Source organism: Bubalus bubalis, chromosome 20 (genome assembly GCF_019923935.1).
Source record: "Bubalus bubalis isolate 160015118507 breed Murrah chromosome 20, NDDB_SH_1, whole genome shotgun sequence".
Taxonomy (NCBI): domain Eukaryota; kingdom Metazoa; phylum Chordata; class Mammalia; order Artiodactyla; family Bovidae; genus Bubalus; species Bubalus bubalis.
The window spans coordinates 55,649,497-55,667,809 of NC_059176.1; the positions used below are offsets into that span (position 1 = coordinate 55,649,497).

Here is an 18,313-nt window from a genome sequence, read left to right on the forward strand (position 1 = left end):
ATACTCTATAACAACCTGTATGGGGAAAGAACCTAAAAAAGATACTTTTACAATGTTTTGTTACTTTCTGCTGTACAGTGAAGCAAATCAGATATATATATATAGATATATATATATATATATAAAACCAACTGTGGGGCTTCCATCTTAACTTAGTCAGTAAACAATCTGCCTGCAATGCAGGAGACCCAGATTTGATTCCTGGGTCAGAAAGATCCCCTGGAGAAGGAAATGGCAACTCATTCCAGGATTCTTGCCTGGAGAATCCCATGAACAGATGAGCCTGGCAGGCTACATAGTCCATGGGATCGCAAGAGTTGGACATGACTTAGCAACTAAAAGCACCACCAAAACCAACTGTACTCCAATAAAAATAAAACTATACACCAATAAAAAAATTTTTAAAGCAGAAAAAAAAAAAAACCCCAAACAAGCATAAGATTTTCCCTCTTGGGACACACTTGGTTCCTACTACTTACTGAATGCCCTCTCTGCCAATGGCAATTAGTACTCAATATGGTTCTAACTAATTCCTGGGTATACCAGACAGTCATCTGGGACACGTTGATTATATTGCTCCTTCCATCTTCCATTGTGGAAAGGGAAACAATTTTGCCTCACCAGAATAAATGCACTTCATGCTAATAGACTTGCTTTCTTATATGTTGTTTCTACTTACAGGACAATCAATGCCTTATCTGCTATCATGTTTCCAAACCAAACTTGGGTCTGCCCATCTGTACACAGTAAAGCTAATCTCCTGAGACCAGGTTATGGTGAATAAAAGTGTAGCACTTACTGTAAGGCCAAGCAAAGAGTATGGGCAACTAATGTTCAAAAAGCTTCTGTTTTAGGAAAAGGTTTTTTTTAAAACAGGGAGAGGAAAGTAAATACAAAGTCACTACACATAAAAAATAAAAAGAGGGTGAGAGACAGGATCTGAGGGTATGTTATCAGCTCGTGGACATTCTTCTGACCAGGCTGGTGGTGAGGTAATCAGGAGTCAACATCAACTTTCTGGCTTCCACCAGTCTAGAAACCAGATGTCATCTAGTGTCGATGTGCTCGTGATCAGCATGCAGTTCGCTTCTTCCACCTGGTTTGGGTTTCGGCATCTGTAGCTCACAGATATGGCTTACAGGGTTATCCATTGCCCTTGAGGAGGAACAAAAGGTCCCTGACTCTGTTTAATGGCTAAATTCTAATTATTTTGTCTCGCTTGACCGTTTTCCTTTGTTTCAGCATTTTTCACTTCTGGATTAAATGTGTTCTTTGGAACTTGATGAGGGCCTATGAGACTTTGCTGTAGTTGCTTTAGGTTTTTGTTTTTCTGGTGGTTTTTAAATTTATAAACAAGAAGCAGAGGGAGGACCTGGGCAGTGGGATGGGGGTATGTTCTGTCCCAGGAAGGGCCCAAAGGGTGCAGCTCAGTTATAATGGTATCCTAAAAAACTATTATCTCCAACAAAGCACACTTTTTATGGCAGAATTATAGCACTAACCTCATGCCCATGAAATTACAATGTGCCCCACCACCCAGAGGCAGCTGGCTTGGTAAGATGCTGAAGGCTTAGTTACAGAACCAGAAGGAAGATAACATTTAGCATTTAGGCTGAGGAGCTACCTTACAGAGTGTAGTATGTTCCTTAAATCAGCCCATATTGGGGTCACTCCAGCTGCCAGAATTCATGGGTCTAAGAGGTAAAGCATGCAATTGGGAGTTGCATCTCTCCCAATTTTAGCAAAGAATTCACTGCAGACTTTCTTTCCTTTACTATGGCCATGGGTTTGAGGAGGTTGAAGTTACTAGGGCCCAAAGTGGGAAAGCTTCCACCAGGGATCAATTTCATTGACATTGCAGCCTGACACTGAATCCTGCGTGTGTGCATGCCATGTTGCTTCACTTGTGTCTGACTCTTTGCGACCCACTGGACTGCAGCCTGCCAGGCTCCTCTGTCCATGAGATTCCCCAGGCAAGAATACTGGACTGGGTTGCCGTGCCCACCTCCATGGGATCTTCCCAACTCAGAGACTGAACCCTCATCTCTTCTGTCTCTGCATTGGCAGTCAGGTTCTTTACCACTAGTGCCACCTGGGAGGCCCGACACTGACACCTACCCATGTTTAAATCCTTGTACGAGGTATTTCACTGACTTGGGTGATTGATCCCACTACCAAGGGCAAACTGGGTTGCTGAGCAAGTGGGACTATATCTGGGAGACAGGGGTTCACTGTAATTGGTAGAAAATTGAAGAAATGAAGTCTGCTTCACAAAAATGCCACATTGAATTGAATTGTTATTTAAAGAATGGGAAATAAATGATACAAATTATTAAAATATAAAAAAGAAAATTGCAGAAATCCAATAAAGATGGGACCACAATGAATTTGATCTTGTGACAATGAGAGTGGGCATAATTTCAACACAACAGAATCCCATCCAATCAAAGTGCTGGTAGACAGTAAGGAAAACATGGAATAAGTGGTGGAAAAGAAAACCATCATTATTGAGGGTTCTTGACCAGTTACATAAGCAGGGTCCCCCATAGCTGCTAAAATTTACAGTAATTGTTTCCCATCCTTCCCCCTGTGCAGCCTCAACTAAGATAAACAACATCTGAAGTTTCATGTGGTGATGCCTCTGAAGTCATATTCAAGTCAGATCATTTCCTTTAATGTTCTCCATCTTCGGTGTCTCCTAGAATTTTTCTTCTCCAGATATTAAGTCCCTGGCTCTATTCTTGATATTTCTTTATATTTTCTGTTTTAATTTCCAAGTTTTGGGTTCTAGGAGGATAACATTTGGCCTGATTTCTAGTATAGTTTTCTGAAGTATCCATTGTGATATTCATTTTATTTTGTCTTGTGGAAAACATGATTTCCAAGATCTCTTCCTTCATTTGTAGAATTTTCTTTCCCCATGGCTGTTTTCTTTTATTTTTATGAATTTGATAGCCTCTCCCATCTCATGGCAACTGTGAATTTAATGCTTTTGAAGTTGTTCCTGTTTCCTGGCCACTCAGCTGGATTCTCCTCTTCAAACTGCTGATCTGTTTATTTTACAAAGGGAAATTGAGGTCAGTGGTTTGAGGACTGTATATCAGAATCACTTGGCAAGCATTTTCAAAATATACATTCCCAGTTTAACTCTCCCTCCTTCAATGCCATTGCTCCAAGTCCCAATGAAAGTGCAACTGTCTCTAAGAACTGTGTCTAGAGAAGAGTCTTAGAAAATAAAACACCTACCACCCTGGTGATTTGGGCATGCTTCCTCACCCACAGTGAGAAATAGCAAACTGATATGAACCGTACACAGACGGTGTGAACTTCCTCTGGGAACCCGGCTTATTAGTTGGTTAGCATACTGACTTGCTATCAAGTGTTGTGTGTGGACATTCTGTGTTGGCAGCGGTAGCCCACGGGAGAAAACTTTCAGCAGTAGCAGGCCAGGAGAGCTAGTGGAGTCTTAGAGGTGGCTGTTTAATCAGCTTATTATTATACCACATTGCTTGGTCTTCAGATGGCATTCAGTAAATATTTACTCTGGAAGGAATGAGAAGATCAGAGCACTAGTTGCCAAGGAGAGTCAGGAAAGCACTGGCTTGGAGGCTGTGAGCATCCAAGAATCCACTGCGGCGCTGCCGACTCTTCCCCTCCACAGCCAACTGCAGTCCCGGCCCCTCTTCTCTCCACGGTCCTGTCGCACAACCTCTGGCTCCACTGCAGACAGGCTCCTGGGTTTGCTTGTGTGATGTCACGAGTAGGAGCTAGAGTCAGCAGGCCAGAGTACAGAGCCTTGGTCACCTGGTTCCTAACGTTTTTGTAGGTTAGTTGTGGGTACCTCTCTCTGACACATTTCAAGCATTTTCCAGAAATGCTGGCAGTTTCCAGAAATGCCATTGAAAAAAAATCTCCATCCATCGACTTACTTCTATGTGATTAGTTATCTCCTCTCCTTGTGCTGACTTGCAGGTTTGCTGTCTCTGCCAAGCACGTCCATCACTCTGAACCTATTTACTCTCATCTAAAAATGTTGCAAAATGCCTCCCTGGCCTATAGATAGTAGCTGTTATTTCCTCAAGTTACTACAATATTTGCCTTTGTTTTAATGTAATTTTTGTCATTTCAAAAGAACCCTTGAGTTCTAATCTTTATCTTGAACACTGATTTTTCTATGTAAATTTCTACATCTAAGTCAGGAGATGCAGGCTTGCAAACTGTAGGGCAAATGCAACTACAGATATATTTTCTGACCACCTCAATATTACTAATGCTATAAAACATTTGCATTAAAGATTAGAATCATACTGCAGAGGACATGACTGATGTTCATCAGTCCCTTTCCTCTCCTGGTCATAAAGGTGACCATCTATGCCCCTTGCAGTTGGAAAAGGCCATGGGACTTGTTTACATCAATGAAATGTGAGACGTTAACTATATCCCTTTCTGCCTATTCTCCAGCCTGTCCCCCTGCGGCAGCAACTACAGGAACCACCCGTCTCAGATGGAGTCACAAGATGGTAGGACACAGTCAGCCTGAATTCTGGAGTGACTGTAGGCCCATGTGAATCAACCTTTGATGTGTTAAAGACTTTGAAACTGTTTTTGAGTACAACATAATTCATTCTGATTATTTTGTATTTGGGTTTTCTTTTTTTCCCCCACATAACACATCAGCATTTTTCCATGCCTCTAACATTCATCCTTGGAAGGAAAGTTATGACCAACCTAGATAGCACATTAAAGAACAGAGACATTACTTTGCCAACAAAGGTCTGTCTAGTCAAGGCTATGGTTTTTCCAGTGGTCATGTATGGATGTGAGAGTTGGACTGTGAAGAAAGCTGAGCGCCAAAGAATTGATGCTTTTGAACTGTGGTGTTGGAGAAGACTCTTGAGAGTCCCTTGGACTGCAAGGAGATCCAACCAGTCCATTCTAAAGGAGATCAGCCCTGGGATTTCTTTGGAAGGAATGATGCTGAAGCTGAAACTCCAGTACTTTGGCCACCTCATGCGAAGAGTTGACTCCTTGGAAAAGACTCTGATGCTGGGAGGGATTGGGGGCAGGAGGAGAAGGGGACGACAGAGGATGAGATGGCTGGATGGCATCACCGACTTGGTGGATGGACAGGAAGGCCTGGTGTGCTGCAATTCATGGGGTTGCAAAGAGTTGGACACGACTGAGCAACTGAACTGAACATTCATCTAAGAACAAGATTTTTAATGGTTGCAGAATATTTCATTATGTTTGTATGCCACAAATTTTTGAACTAATTCCCTATCACTGAACATCTAGTCAGAAGCATTTTTACAAACTAATACTTTGATGAGCTTTATTCTGTTTGGCATTGGTTCTGTATCAAATTGCACTAATGCTATTCTTATAATTAGTTTTAAACACTGCTGCAAGTAAAAGAAAACTTCATTGTTAACAGGTATAAAAATATACAGACTGTTTAAAGATAGCATGATTGTTCACATAGGAAATCCCAAGGAATCTAACAAAACAACTAGAATAAGTGAATTTAGCAAGACTAATCATATAAGCACTCATGAAAGTCAAAGTGTTAGCTGCTCATTCATGTCACCCCACAGACTGTAGCCTAACAGGTTCCTCTGTCCAGGGGATTTTCTAGGCAAAAATATTGGTGTGAGTGGCTATTCCCTTCTCCGCGGGATCTTCCTGACCCAGGGATCAAATCGGGGTCTCCTGCATTGCAGGCAGATTCTTTACCATCTGAGCTACCAGGGAAGCCCCTATAAATATGTATAAATTGGTTGTATTATACATACTAGTGTGCAAATGATTGAAAAATGTAAATAAAAACAATTTATAATAGCAACAAAAGAAACCCACATGACTAGGATTTGGTTTATAAATAAAAGACACACAATAGAGGGATGAGATTCAAGATAGAGAAGGACTTGAGCTCACCTCCTCTCATGGAAGCACCAAAATCACAATGAATAACCATAGACAAAGAAGATTCAAATCTATCAAAAAAGATATTCCACACATAAAGGCAAAGAGAAAATCATAACGAGATAGTAGGAGGGGTACTTTAGCAATATAATCAAGTCCCACCAACTGGAAAATAATTATATTGCAGAGTTTCTTTCACAGGAGTGAGACTTCTGAGCCCCCTATCAGGCTCCCCAGTCTGGGGGGTCTGGTATTGTGAGGAGGAACCCCCAGACCATTTAGCTGTGAGGGTCAGCAGGGCTTGAGTGAGGAAACAGACTGTACTTGAGAAGACAGACTGTACTCTTGGAGGGTACACACAAGATTTGACATGCACTGGGATGCAACAAAGGCAGTTCTAAGAGGGAAGTTATAGCAATACAATCTTACCTCAGGAAAGAAGAAAAATCCCAAAAAACCTAAATCTACACCTTAAACAACTAGAGAAAGAAGAACAGACAAAACTCAAAGTTAGATAAGATGAAATTATAAAGATCAGAGCAGAAATAAATGAAAGAGTCAAAGAGCAATAGAAAAGATCAATGAAACTAACTTCAGTTGGTTCTTTGAAAAAGACCAAAAAAATGACAGACCTTTACCTGGGCTCAAGAAAAAAGGGGAGAGGGCTCAAATTAATAAAATTGGAATTGAAAAAGGAGAACTTACAATGGACATCACAAAAATACAAAGGATCATAAGAGACTACAGCAAGCAACTACATGCCAATTAAATGAACAGCCTCAAAGTAGTAGAATGTCGTACCTAAGAATTTGTCCAAGACTGAGCCAGGAAGAAACAGAAAAATTGAACAGGCCAGTCAGAAGTACTGAAATTGAAAACTGTGATTTAAAATCTTCCAACAAAGAAAAGTCCAGGACCAGATGGCTTCACAGGTGAAGTCTATCGGACATATAAAGAAGAGTTAATACCTATCCTGAAACTATTCCAAAAAACTGCAGAGGAAAGAACCCTGAAAAACTCATTCTATGAGCTGCCATCACCCTGATACCAAAACCAGACAAAGATACTACAAAAAAAAAAATTACAGTCCAGTATCTCTGATGAACATAGATGCAAAAATCCTCAACAAAATACTGGCAACCCAAATCCAACAGTACTTCAAAAGGATCATACACCATGATCAAGTGGAATTTATCCCAGGGATGCAAGGATTCTTCAATATATGTAAATCAATGTAATACAACACATTAACAAATTGAAAAATAAAAACTATATGATCATCTCAATAGATGCAGGAAAAAAGCTTTTGACAAAATCCAATACCCATTTATTTAAAAAAATAACCTCCCCAGAAAGTGGGACTAGAGAGAACCTACCTCAACGTAATTTAAGGCCATGTGTGACAGACAGACAGCTAGCATCATACACACTGGTGAAGAGCTGAAAGCATTTCCTCCAAGAGCAGAAATAAGACAAGGATGTCCACTCTTGTCACTTTCGTTCTAGATTTTCAAGTCCTAGCCATGGTAATCCAGAGAAGGCAATGGCACCCCACTCCAGTACTCTTGCCTGGAAAATCCCATGGATGGAAGAGCCTGGTAGACTGCAGTCCATGGGGTCGTGAAGAGTCGGACATGACTGAGCGACTTCACTTTCACTTTTCACATTCATGCATTGGAGAAGGAAATGGCAATCCACTCCAGTGTTCTTGCCTGGAGAATCCCAGGGACGGGGGAGCCTGGTGGGCTGCCATCTATGGGGTCACACAGAGTCGGACACGACTGAAGTGACTTAGCAGCAGCAGCAGCAGCCATGGTAATCAGAAGAAAAAGAAAAAAAAAGAGTATCCAAATCAAAAGAGAAGTAAAACTGTCACTGTTTGCAGTTGACATGATACTATACCTAGAAAATTCTAAAGATGCTACCGGAAAACTATTAGGGCTCATCAATGGATTTGGTAAGGTTGCAGTATACAAAACTAATACATAGAAATCTCTTGCATTTCTATACACGAACAATAAAATGTGGGATAGCTCCTCTAGGCCCTCCTGCACCTGCGCAGCCATGGCTCCTTGGACGTGGGGTTTGTCCTCCCGGGCACCGCCCCTGGCCTCGGTCGTGCGGTTGCTCCTCCCTTGCTGCCGCCCTTGGCCTCAGGTTTAGAGGCGTGGGGTAGCTCCTCCAGCCCGTCGCCCCTGGCCTCAGGCTTGGGGCGTGGGGTATCTCCTCCTGGCCGCCACCCCTGACCTCGGACATGGTGTAACTCCTCTCCTCGCCCCCCCTGGCCTCGGGTGTGGGGGCGTGGGGTAGCTCCTCCCAGCCGCCGCCCCTGGCTTCGGGCTTAGGAGCGTGGGGTAACTCCTCCCGGCCGCCGCTCCTGACCTCGGAAGTGGGGTAGCTCCTCTCCGCCTCTGCCCCTGACCTCGGAAGTGGGGTAACTCCTCTTGGCCACCGCCCTTCGGGCATGGGGTCCTCCTGGCTTCTGCCCCTGACCTCGGATGTGGGGTGGCTCATCTCAGCCGTGCTATGGCGCACCATGCCGCGCCATATCGCAGCCGCCTGCGCTATAGGAGATACCCCTCCTCCAAGGTAAGGAGCAATGGCTGTGCTTTGCTGGAGCAGCCATGAAGAGATACCCCACGCCCAAGGTAAGAGAAACCCAAGTAAGATGGTAGGTGTTGCAAGAGGGCATCAGAGGGCAAACACACTGAAACCATACTCACAGAAAACTAGTCAATCTAATCACACTAGGACCACAGCCTTGTCTAACTCAATGAAACCCAGCTAGGCCCGTGGGGCAACCCAAGACGGGTGGGTCATGGTGGAGAGATTTGACAGAATGTGGTCCACTGGAGAAGGGAATGGCAAACCACTTCAGTATTATTGCCTTGAGAATCCCTTGAACAGTATGAAAAGGCAAAATGATAGGATACTGAAAGAGAAACTCCCCAGGTCAGTAGGTGCCCAATATGCTACTGGAGATCAGTGGAGAAATAACTCCAGAAAGAATGAAGGGATGGAGCCAAAGCAAAAATAATACCCAGCTGTGGATGTGACTGGTGATAGAAGCAAGGTCCGATGCTGTAAAGAGCAATATTGCATAGGAACCTGGAATGTCAGGTCCATGAATCAAGGCAAATTGGAAGTGGTCAAACAAGAGATGGCAAGAGTGAATGTCGACATTCTAGGAATCAGCAAACTGAAATGGACTGGAATGAATGAATTTAACTCAGAGGACCATTATATCTACTACTGCGGGCAGGAATCCCTCAGAAGAAATGGAGTAGCCATCATGGTCAACAAAAGAGTCCAAAATGCAGTACTTGGATGCAATCTCAAAAACGACAGAATGATCTCTCTTCATTTCCAAGGCAAACCATTCAATATCACAGTAATCCAAGTCTATGCCCCAACCAGTAACACTGAAGAAGCTGAAGTTGAACGGTTCTATGAAGACCTACAACACCTTTTAGAACTAACACCCAAAAAAGATGTCCTTTGCATTATAGGGGACTGGAATGCAAAAGTAAGAAGTCAAGAAACACCTGGGGTAACAGGCAAATTTGGCCTTGGAATACAGAATGAAGCAGGGAAAAGGCTAATAGAGTTTTGCCAAGAGAACGCACTGGTAATAGCAAACACCCTCTTCCAAAAACACAAGAGAAGACTCTACACATGGACATCACCAGATGGTCAACACTGAAATCAGACTGATTATATTCTTTGCAGCCAAAGATGGAGAAGCTCTATACAGTCAGCAAAAACAAGACTGGGGGGTGACTGTGACTCAGATCATGAAATCCTTATTGCCAAATTCAGACTTAAATTGAAGAAAGTAGGGAAAACCACTAGACCATTCAGGTATGACCTAAATCAAATCCCTTATGATTATACAGTGGAAGTGAGAAATAGATTTAAGGGCCTAGATCTGATAGATACAGTGCCTGATGAACTATGGAATGAGGTTCGTGACATTGTACAGGAGACAGGGATCAAGACCATTCCCATAGAAAAGAAATGCAAAAAAGCAAAATGGCTGTCTGGGGAGGCCTTACAAATAGCTGTGAAAAGAAGAGAAGCAAAAAGCAAAGGAGAAAAGGATAGATATAAACATCTGAATGCAGAGTTCCAAAGAATAGCATGAAGAGATAAGAAAGCCTTCTTCAGCGATCAATGCAAAGAAATAGAGGAAAATAACAGAATGGGAAAGACTAGGGATCTCTTCAAGAAAATTAGAGATACCAAGGGAGCATTTCATGCAAAAATGAGCTCGATAAAGGACAGAAATGGTATGGACCTAACAGAAGCAGAAGATATTAAGAAGAGATGGCAAGAATACACAGAAGAACTGTACAAAAAAAGATCTTCACGACCCAGATAATCACGATGGTGTGATCACTCACCTAGAGCCAGACATCCTGGAATGTGAAGTCAAGTGGGCCTTAGAAAGCATCACTACGAACAAAGCTAGTGGAGGTGATGGAGTCCCAGTTGAGCTATTCCAAATCCTGAAAGATGATGCTATGAAAGTGCTGCACTCAATGTGCCAGCAAATTTGGAAAACTCAGCAGTGGCCACAGGACTGGAAATGGTCAGTTTTCATTCCAATCCCAAAGAAAGGCAATGCCAAAGAATGCTCAAACTACTGCACAATTGCACTCATCTCACACGCCAGTAAAGTAATGCTCAAAATTCTCCAAGCCAGGCTTCAGCAATATGTGAACCGTAAACTTCCTGATGTTCCAGCTGGTTTTAGAAAAGGCAGAGGAACCAGAGATCAAATTGCCAACATCCGCTGGATCATAGAAAAAGCAAGAGAGTTCCAGAAAAACATCTATTTCTGCTTTATTGACTATGCCAAAGCCTTTGACTGTGTGGATCACAATAAACTGTGGAAAATTCTGAAAGAGATGGGAATACCAGACCACCTGATCTGCCTCTTGAGAAATTTGTATGCAGGTCAGGAGGCAACAGTTAGAACTGGACATGGAACAACAGACTGGTTCCAAATAGGAAAAGGAATTCGTCAACACTGTATATTGTCACCCTGTTTATTTAACTTACATGCAGAGTACATCATGAGAAACGCTGGACTGGAAGAAACACAAACTGGAATCAAGATTGCCGGGAGAAATATCAATAACCTCAGATATGCAGATGACACCACCCTTATGGCAGAAAGTGAAGAGGAACTCAAAAGCCTCTTGATGAAAGTGAAAGAGGAGAGTGAAAAAGTTGGCTTAAAGCTCAACATTCAGAAAACAAAGATCATGGCATCTGGTCCCACCACTTCATGGGAAATAGATGGGGAAACAGTGGAAACAGTGTCAGACTTTATTTTTCTGGGCTCCAAAATCACTACAGATGGTGACTGCAACCATGAAATTAAAAGATGCTTACTCCTTGGAAGGAAAGTTATGACCAACCTAGATAGCATATTCAAAAGCAGAGACAATTACTTTGCCAACAAAGGTTCATCTAGTCAAAGCTATGGTTTTTCCTGTGGTCATTTATGGATGTGAGAGTTGGACTGTGAAGAAGGCTGAGGGCCAAAGAATTGATGCTTTTGAACTGTGGTGTTGGAGAAGACTCTTGAGAGTCCCTTGGACTGCAAGGAGATCCAATCAGTGCATTCTGAAGGAGATCGGGCCTGGGACTTCTTTGGAAGGAATGATGCTAAAGCTGAAACTCCAGTACTTTGGCCACCTCATGCGAAGAGTTGACTCATTGGAAAAGACTCTGATGCTGGGAGGGATTGGGGGCAAGAGGAGAAGGGGACAACAGAGGATGAGATGGCTGGATGGCATCACTGACTTTATGGACGTGAGTCTGAGTGAACTCCGGGAGTTGGTGATGGACAGGGAGGCCTGGCATGCTGCGATTCATGGGGTCGCAAAGAGTTGGATATGACTGAGCGACTGATCTGATCTGAACAATAAAGTATTAGAGAGATATTAAGAATCCTATTTACCATCACACTGAAAATAGAACACCTAGGACTAAACCTACCTAAGGAAGCAAAAGACATGTCCTCAGAAAACTGTAAGATATCAATGAAAGAAACCAAAGATGACACAAACCAATAGAGACACACACCATGTTCTTAGATCAGAAGAATCAATACCATCAAAATGGCTATACTACCCAAAGCAATCTACAGATTCAGTGAAATTCCTATCAAATTACCTATGGCATTTTTCACAGGACTGGGGGAAAAAAAAACTACAATTTGTATGAAAGAGGCCCCAAACAGACAAAGCAATATTGGGAAAGAAAAATGGAGCTGGAGGAATCAGATTCCCTAACTTCAGACAATTCTACAAAGTTACCCTAATTGTAATGGTATGATACTGGCACAAAGAAAGACTTATAGATCAACAGAACAAGATAGAAAGCCCAGAAATAAACACATGGTCTATTAGTCTGCAACAAAGGAGCGAAGAATATTCAATGGAGAAAAGACAGTCTCTTCAATAAGTGGTGCTGGGAAAACTAGACAGTTACATATAAAAGAATGAATTCAAAACATTCTCTAACACTATATAAAAATAAACTCAAAATGAATTAAAGATCTAAATGCAAGGCCAGACACTATAAAACTCTTCAAAGAAAAACATAGGCAGAACACTCTTTGAAATAAATCACAGCAATATTTTTTTGGATTCACCTCCTAGAGTAATATAAATATAAACAAAAACAAATGGGACCTAATTAAAACTCAAAATCTTTTGGATAGCAAAGGAAACCATGAGCAAAACAAAAAGACAACCCACAGAATGGGAGAAAATATTTGCAAATGAAGTGACCAACATGGGGTTAATTTCCAAAATTTACAAATAATCCATGCAGCTCAAACAACCCAATCAAAAAAAATGTCCATGTTCAAATAGACATTTCTCTAAAGACCTACAGATGGCCAGAAATCACATGAAAAAATGCTCAACATCACTTATTATTAGAGAAATACAATTCACAACGACAGTGAAGTATCACCTCACACAGGTCAGAATGGCCACCAAAAAGTTCACAAATAATAAATGCTAGAGAAGCTGTGGGGAAAAAGGAACCCTTATGCACTATAAATTGGTACAACTATTATGGACAACAGTATGGAGGTTCCTTAAAGAACTAGAAATAGGGCTTCCCTGGTGGTGCAGTGGAAAAGAATCCACCTGCCAATGCAGGGGATATGGGTTCAATCCCTGGCCTGGGAAGATTCCACATGCCGTGAAGCAACTAAGCCCATGTGCCATAAATACTGACCTGTGCTCTAGAGCCTGCTGAGTCACAGCTACCAAGCCTGTGTGCTGCAACTAGTGAGGCCTCACGCCCTACAGCCTGTGAGCCACAATCCTGAGCCCATGGTCCCTCGAACCCGTGCTCCACAATAAGAGACACCACCACAATGAGAAGCCCACATATCGCAATGAAGACCTAGTGTATAGACAAAAATAAATAAACCAAAAATAGAACTACCATATGATCCAACAATCCCATTGGTATCCAGAGAAAACCATAATTCAAAAAGGTACATGCACTCCAGTGTTCATTGAAGCACTATTTACAACAGCCAGGACATGGACTCAAGCTAAATGTCCATCAGCAGAGGAATGGATAAAGATGTGGTACATATATACAGTGAACTATTACTCAGCCACGAAAAAGAAAATATTGCCATTTGCAGCAACAGAAGACTCTGATGCTGGGAGGGATTGGGGGCAGGAGGAAAAGGGGATGACAGAGGATGAGATGGCTGGATGGCATCACCGACTCAATGGATGTGAATTTGAGTGAACTCTGGGAGTTGGTGATGGACAGAGAGGCCTGGTGTGCTGCGATTCATGGGGTCGCAGAGAGCCAGACACGACTGAGCGACTGAACTGAACTGGATAGACCTACTAGAGATTACACTAAGTACCAAAGACAAATATCATATGATATCACTTAAAAGTAGAATCTTTTTAAAAAAAAAATTGACACAAAGAACTTATTTACAAAACAGGCTCATATCGTTTGAAAACAAACTTATGGTTACCAAAGGGGAAAACTGGGATGGGAGTGGGGGGGGGTAACAAATTAAGAATTTGGGATTAACATATACATACTACTCTACGTAAAGTAGATAATCAACTAGGATCTAATATATAACATGGGAAACTCTACTCAATAATCTGTAACAAGCTATATGGCAAGAATCTGGAAGAATGGATATATGTGTATATATATGTATGTATATATGTATAACTAAATCACTTTACTATACACCTGAAACACAACATTGTAAGTGAACTGTACCCCAATATAAAATAGAGATGCAGACGACCTCTATTTTGAAATTCTAAAACACTGCTGAGAGAAATTGAAAAGTAAAAAAGAAGTAATACAGCATTTTCAACTAATGGGAGTGAAACAGCTAAACATTCTTATGAAAAACAATGAATCTTGACCCCTTAGCTCACATCATGCGTGTGTCCATGCTAAGCTGCTTCAGTCATGTCTGACTCATTGGGACCCCATGGACCGTAGCCCACCAGGCTCCCCTGTCCATGGGATTCTCCAGACAAGAGCACTGGAGTGCATTGTCATGCCCTCCTCCAGGGGATCTTCCCAACCCAGGGATCGAACTGGAGTCTCCTATGTCTCCTACATTGGCAGGCATGTTCTTCACCATTAGCGCCACCTGGGAAGCCCCCACCTCACACCATACCCAAATACTAATTCAAGATGCAACATAAACCCAACTGAAAAAACTAGAATTATAAAGCTTCTTGGAAAAACTTAGAATATCTTTGCAACCTGTGGATAAGCAAAAGTTTAGATGGGATGTGACACAGTGAGCAAGAACCATAAATGAGAAAAATTTGATAAATGAGACTTTATCAAAAACTTTTTATATCAAGACATAAATAGTAAAATTTATGGACAAGCCATAGATAGAGAAATATTTACAAAACAAGGATCTACCAAATACAACAATACAAAGTCAATAACATTAAGTAAAACCACCATATAAATAAATGGGAAAACTGAACAAATACTTCACAAAGGAAAAGACATGTATGGCTAATGAGCATATAAAAAATGCTTGACATCATTAACTATCAGCAAAATGCAAAGTAAACCACAGTAGCATACCACTATACATTCACCAGGGGCTTCCCTGGTGGCTCAGTTGATAAACAATCTGCCTGCAGTGCAGGAGACCTGGGTTTGATCCAAGCTCCCCTGCAGAAGGAAATGGTTTCCCACTTTTTGCCTGGGAAACCCCATGGACAGAGGAGCCTGATGGGCTACAGTCCATGGGCCACAAGAGTCAGACACGACTTAGCAACTAAACCACCACATACATTCACCAGAGGGCTTCCCAGGTGGCCTAGTGGTAAAGAACCCGCCTGCCAATGTAGGAGACATTAGAGGCGTGGGTTCGATCCCTGGGTTAGGAAGATCCCCTAAAGAAGGGCATGGCAACCCACTCCAGTATTCTTGCCTGGAGAATCCAGAGGAGTCTGGCAGGCTATGGTCCATAGGGTCACAAAGAGTCCAACACAACTAAAGTGACTTAGCACACACACATACATTCACTAGAGTAGCTAAAATTTAAAAAGACTAATAATCACAAATGTTGGTAAAGATGTAGAGAAAAATTAGAAATTTTAAAAAGTTGTGGAGCAACTGGAACCTGCATATATTGTTGGTAGGAATGTAAAATAGTGCAATACTCTTGGCCCCTTTATCTTCTCCATCCCAACTGGTTCCCGGAATTTAATACCCTTCATTTGCTTATGACTCTCAAACTTCTATCTCTAGCCCAGACTCTCACCCAAGCTCCAGCATAGTACCCAACTCCTACAGTTAGGCCTTCACCTTAATGTCTAATTGATACCTCACACACAACATGTACAAAAACAAATTCCCAATCCTCCCCACAAAGTCTAATTTCACCTCTGCTTCTCCTTAGTGATGCCACCTCTATACTCCAGGTGCTGAGGCTAAAAAAATTATAGTCATCCTCTTTTCCTTATGCCCAATCCATCAGGAAACCAAGCTAATTTTACCTCCAGGTTATGCCTGGAACTTGATCACTTCCCAATGCCTCCCTGCCACAACCCTGGCTCAGATCACAGCTATACCTTTCCAGCTGGTTCCCTTGCTTTTGTCCCCAACCATCAGGGCTATCAAATGAATCCCTTTAAAATGTAAGTCAGACATTATCACTTGTCTGCTCAGAACACTGAATAGCTCCCTACTTGCCCTAAAGTCTGAAGACAGTCAGTGGCCCATAAGGCTCTGTGTGATCCCCTGTGGTCCTCACATGCCCCTTGTGTACTGACTCCAGCCACGCCAGCCTCTTGGTGGTCCCCGGAGTGTGTTAGGCATTCTCTAGACTTGGGGTTTCTCACTAGCTGTTTCTTCTGCCCCCAAACCCTTTGTTCAGATCTTTCACAAGAAAAAAGCTCTCTTCTTCCTTCAAGTCTTTGCTCAGATGGATCCCAAGCACCAGCTACACCACTTGTACCTAGACCAGTACGTGCTCAGTTAGTAAATAAGTGAGGCATACAGAACTGTGTGATCACACCTCCATAAATCCTCTAACCAGCTACATGTGATACCCTTGGTACATTTCCTTCCTCCAACAAGAACAGATTTGTCTTCAGATCAACATAGGATTACCCAAAGAGTTTTTAACTTTATTCCCCCAACCAGTCTGAAGTGTAATCAAGACCCAGGAGATGAGGAGAGGTGGACTTAGTTGAAAAAGAAATCCCATTTAAATCTATTCCTAAGTCAGAGAACTGCAGTCAGGTAGGCTCTGTACCCAAGAACACAGAACCAGAGAACAGTGTCACTCAGATACATGGTAAGGATCCCAAGAGTCATCTTTATTTACTTAGAATGAAAACAAAAGCCAACAGCAATTAAAACAAAAAATAGGTCATCTCTCCTTAATTGCTGCTCAGTTTCTAAGGAATTAAGTTTCAATCTTAATATTCAGCTTCTTCCCTCCAGACCTTGTGGGCTTACTTTTCTTCTTAAGGATTTGTCGAAAGCAAAAGTAACCATCGCAACCAACTGTTGTACAAAAAGGATTAACTTCCCTGCCAATCAAGAGGCAAATTGCTGCCCCTGAGATTTGCCGCTTATCACAAGCAGCCAAGAATCAAGGTACAACAGAACAGGTAGCATCTTTGAGCCTCATAAGAATCCTCATTTTTTTGCTGCCACTGCACAGTCATCAGCGGTCAGGGATCAAGTCCCAGAGCACATGCATGACTGGAAACCCAGAGGTGGTACTCCAGTGATGAGCTTCCTATGGTCCTGGAAGTTTCACTACACGTAGCCGGCAGACTACGGGACTGGCAGCTACGTGCAGTCTCAACCCCTGGGTCAGGAAGATCCCCTGGAGAAGGAAATGGCAGCCCACTTCAGTATTCTTGCCTGGAAAATCCCTTGGACAGAGGAGCCTGGCGGGCTACAGTCCATGGGGTCGCTAAGAGTCAGACACGACTGAGCAACTAATGCTTTCACATTCAGCCAGCTTCTGCATAATTAAGAGGGGGTGACTCGCAAACATGGCCCTAGCACCTCTTCATTGGTCAGATTTTACATGTGACACAATTGCTTTTGCATTTGCAATCACTTGCAGTCAAGGGAGGAATAATGGAATCAGCGAGGGTCTAGATTTAGATCATAGCGTGAGCCTGATGAGCCAACATCAGCTACTGACTGCACCATTTATGCTATGAGTCGGAACAGAAAAACAAAGGAGTTCTGGTGGCATATATGATACAGAGGTCAGGAAGTCTGGAGAAGCCACGAGTCCATTTATTATTGCTGGTGCTGCTGTTAATTTATTAATTAAATGATTTCTGTTGAGTCATCTTTCCAGCGCTTTCCTGGTAGCTCAGACGGTGAAGAATCTACCTGCAAGGCAGGTAGACCCAGTAATGCAGGAGATCCGGTAATGCAGGAGACCTGGGTTCAATCCCTGAGTCGGAAAGATCCCCTGAAGGAGGAAATTGCCTCCCACTCCAGTATTCTTGCTTGGAGAATCCCATGGACAGAAGAGTCTGATGGGGTACAGTCCATGGGGTTGCAAAGAGTTGAACAAGACTGAACAACTAACAGGTAAGCAGGCAATCTTTCCAGTATTTTGAAGCTAAGTATCAGTCCATTTTGCTGGTTATCAAGGCAAGGTCAGGTCAAGTGTGTGGATATGAATAACTTATATCATACCATATAGACTACTCAAATTAAACAGAAGGTAGCCTCTTTTCTGAGGCTCTAGCTCATATAAGAATAACTCCATCCCAGCACACTACTGCTTGTTGTCAATGTCAGATCTCTTACAATATTATAAAGACAGAAAACCAAAGGATTTTATGAAAATCTC

General features: G+C 42.4%; 1 long non-coding RNA gene across 2 annotated transcripts in view; it reads right to left on the reverse strand.

Annotated features, from left to right (window-relative positions):
- Nucleotides 1-2,280: 2,280 nt before the first annotated feature.
- Nucleotides 2,281-18,313, reverse strand: part of LOC123330738 — a 31,352-nt gene continuing 15,319 nt past the window's right edge. For both annotated transcript variants that reach the window (XR_006546828.2, XR_006546829.2), the window contains 2 exons: nucleotides 3,543-3,767; nucleotides 2,281-3,050 (listed from right to left, as the gene is read on the reverse strand). This is a non-coding gene — a long non-coding RNA (uncharacterized LOC123330738). The remainder of the gene's footprint in view (nucleotides 3,051-3,542; nucleotides 3,768-18,313) is intronic.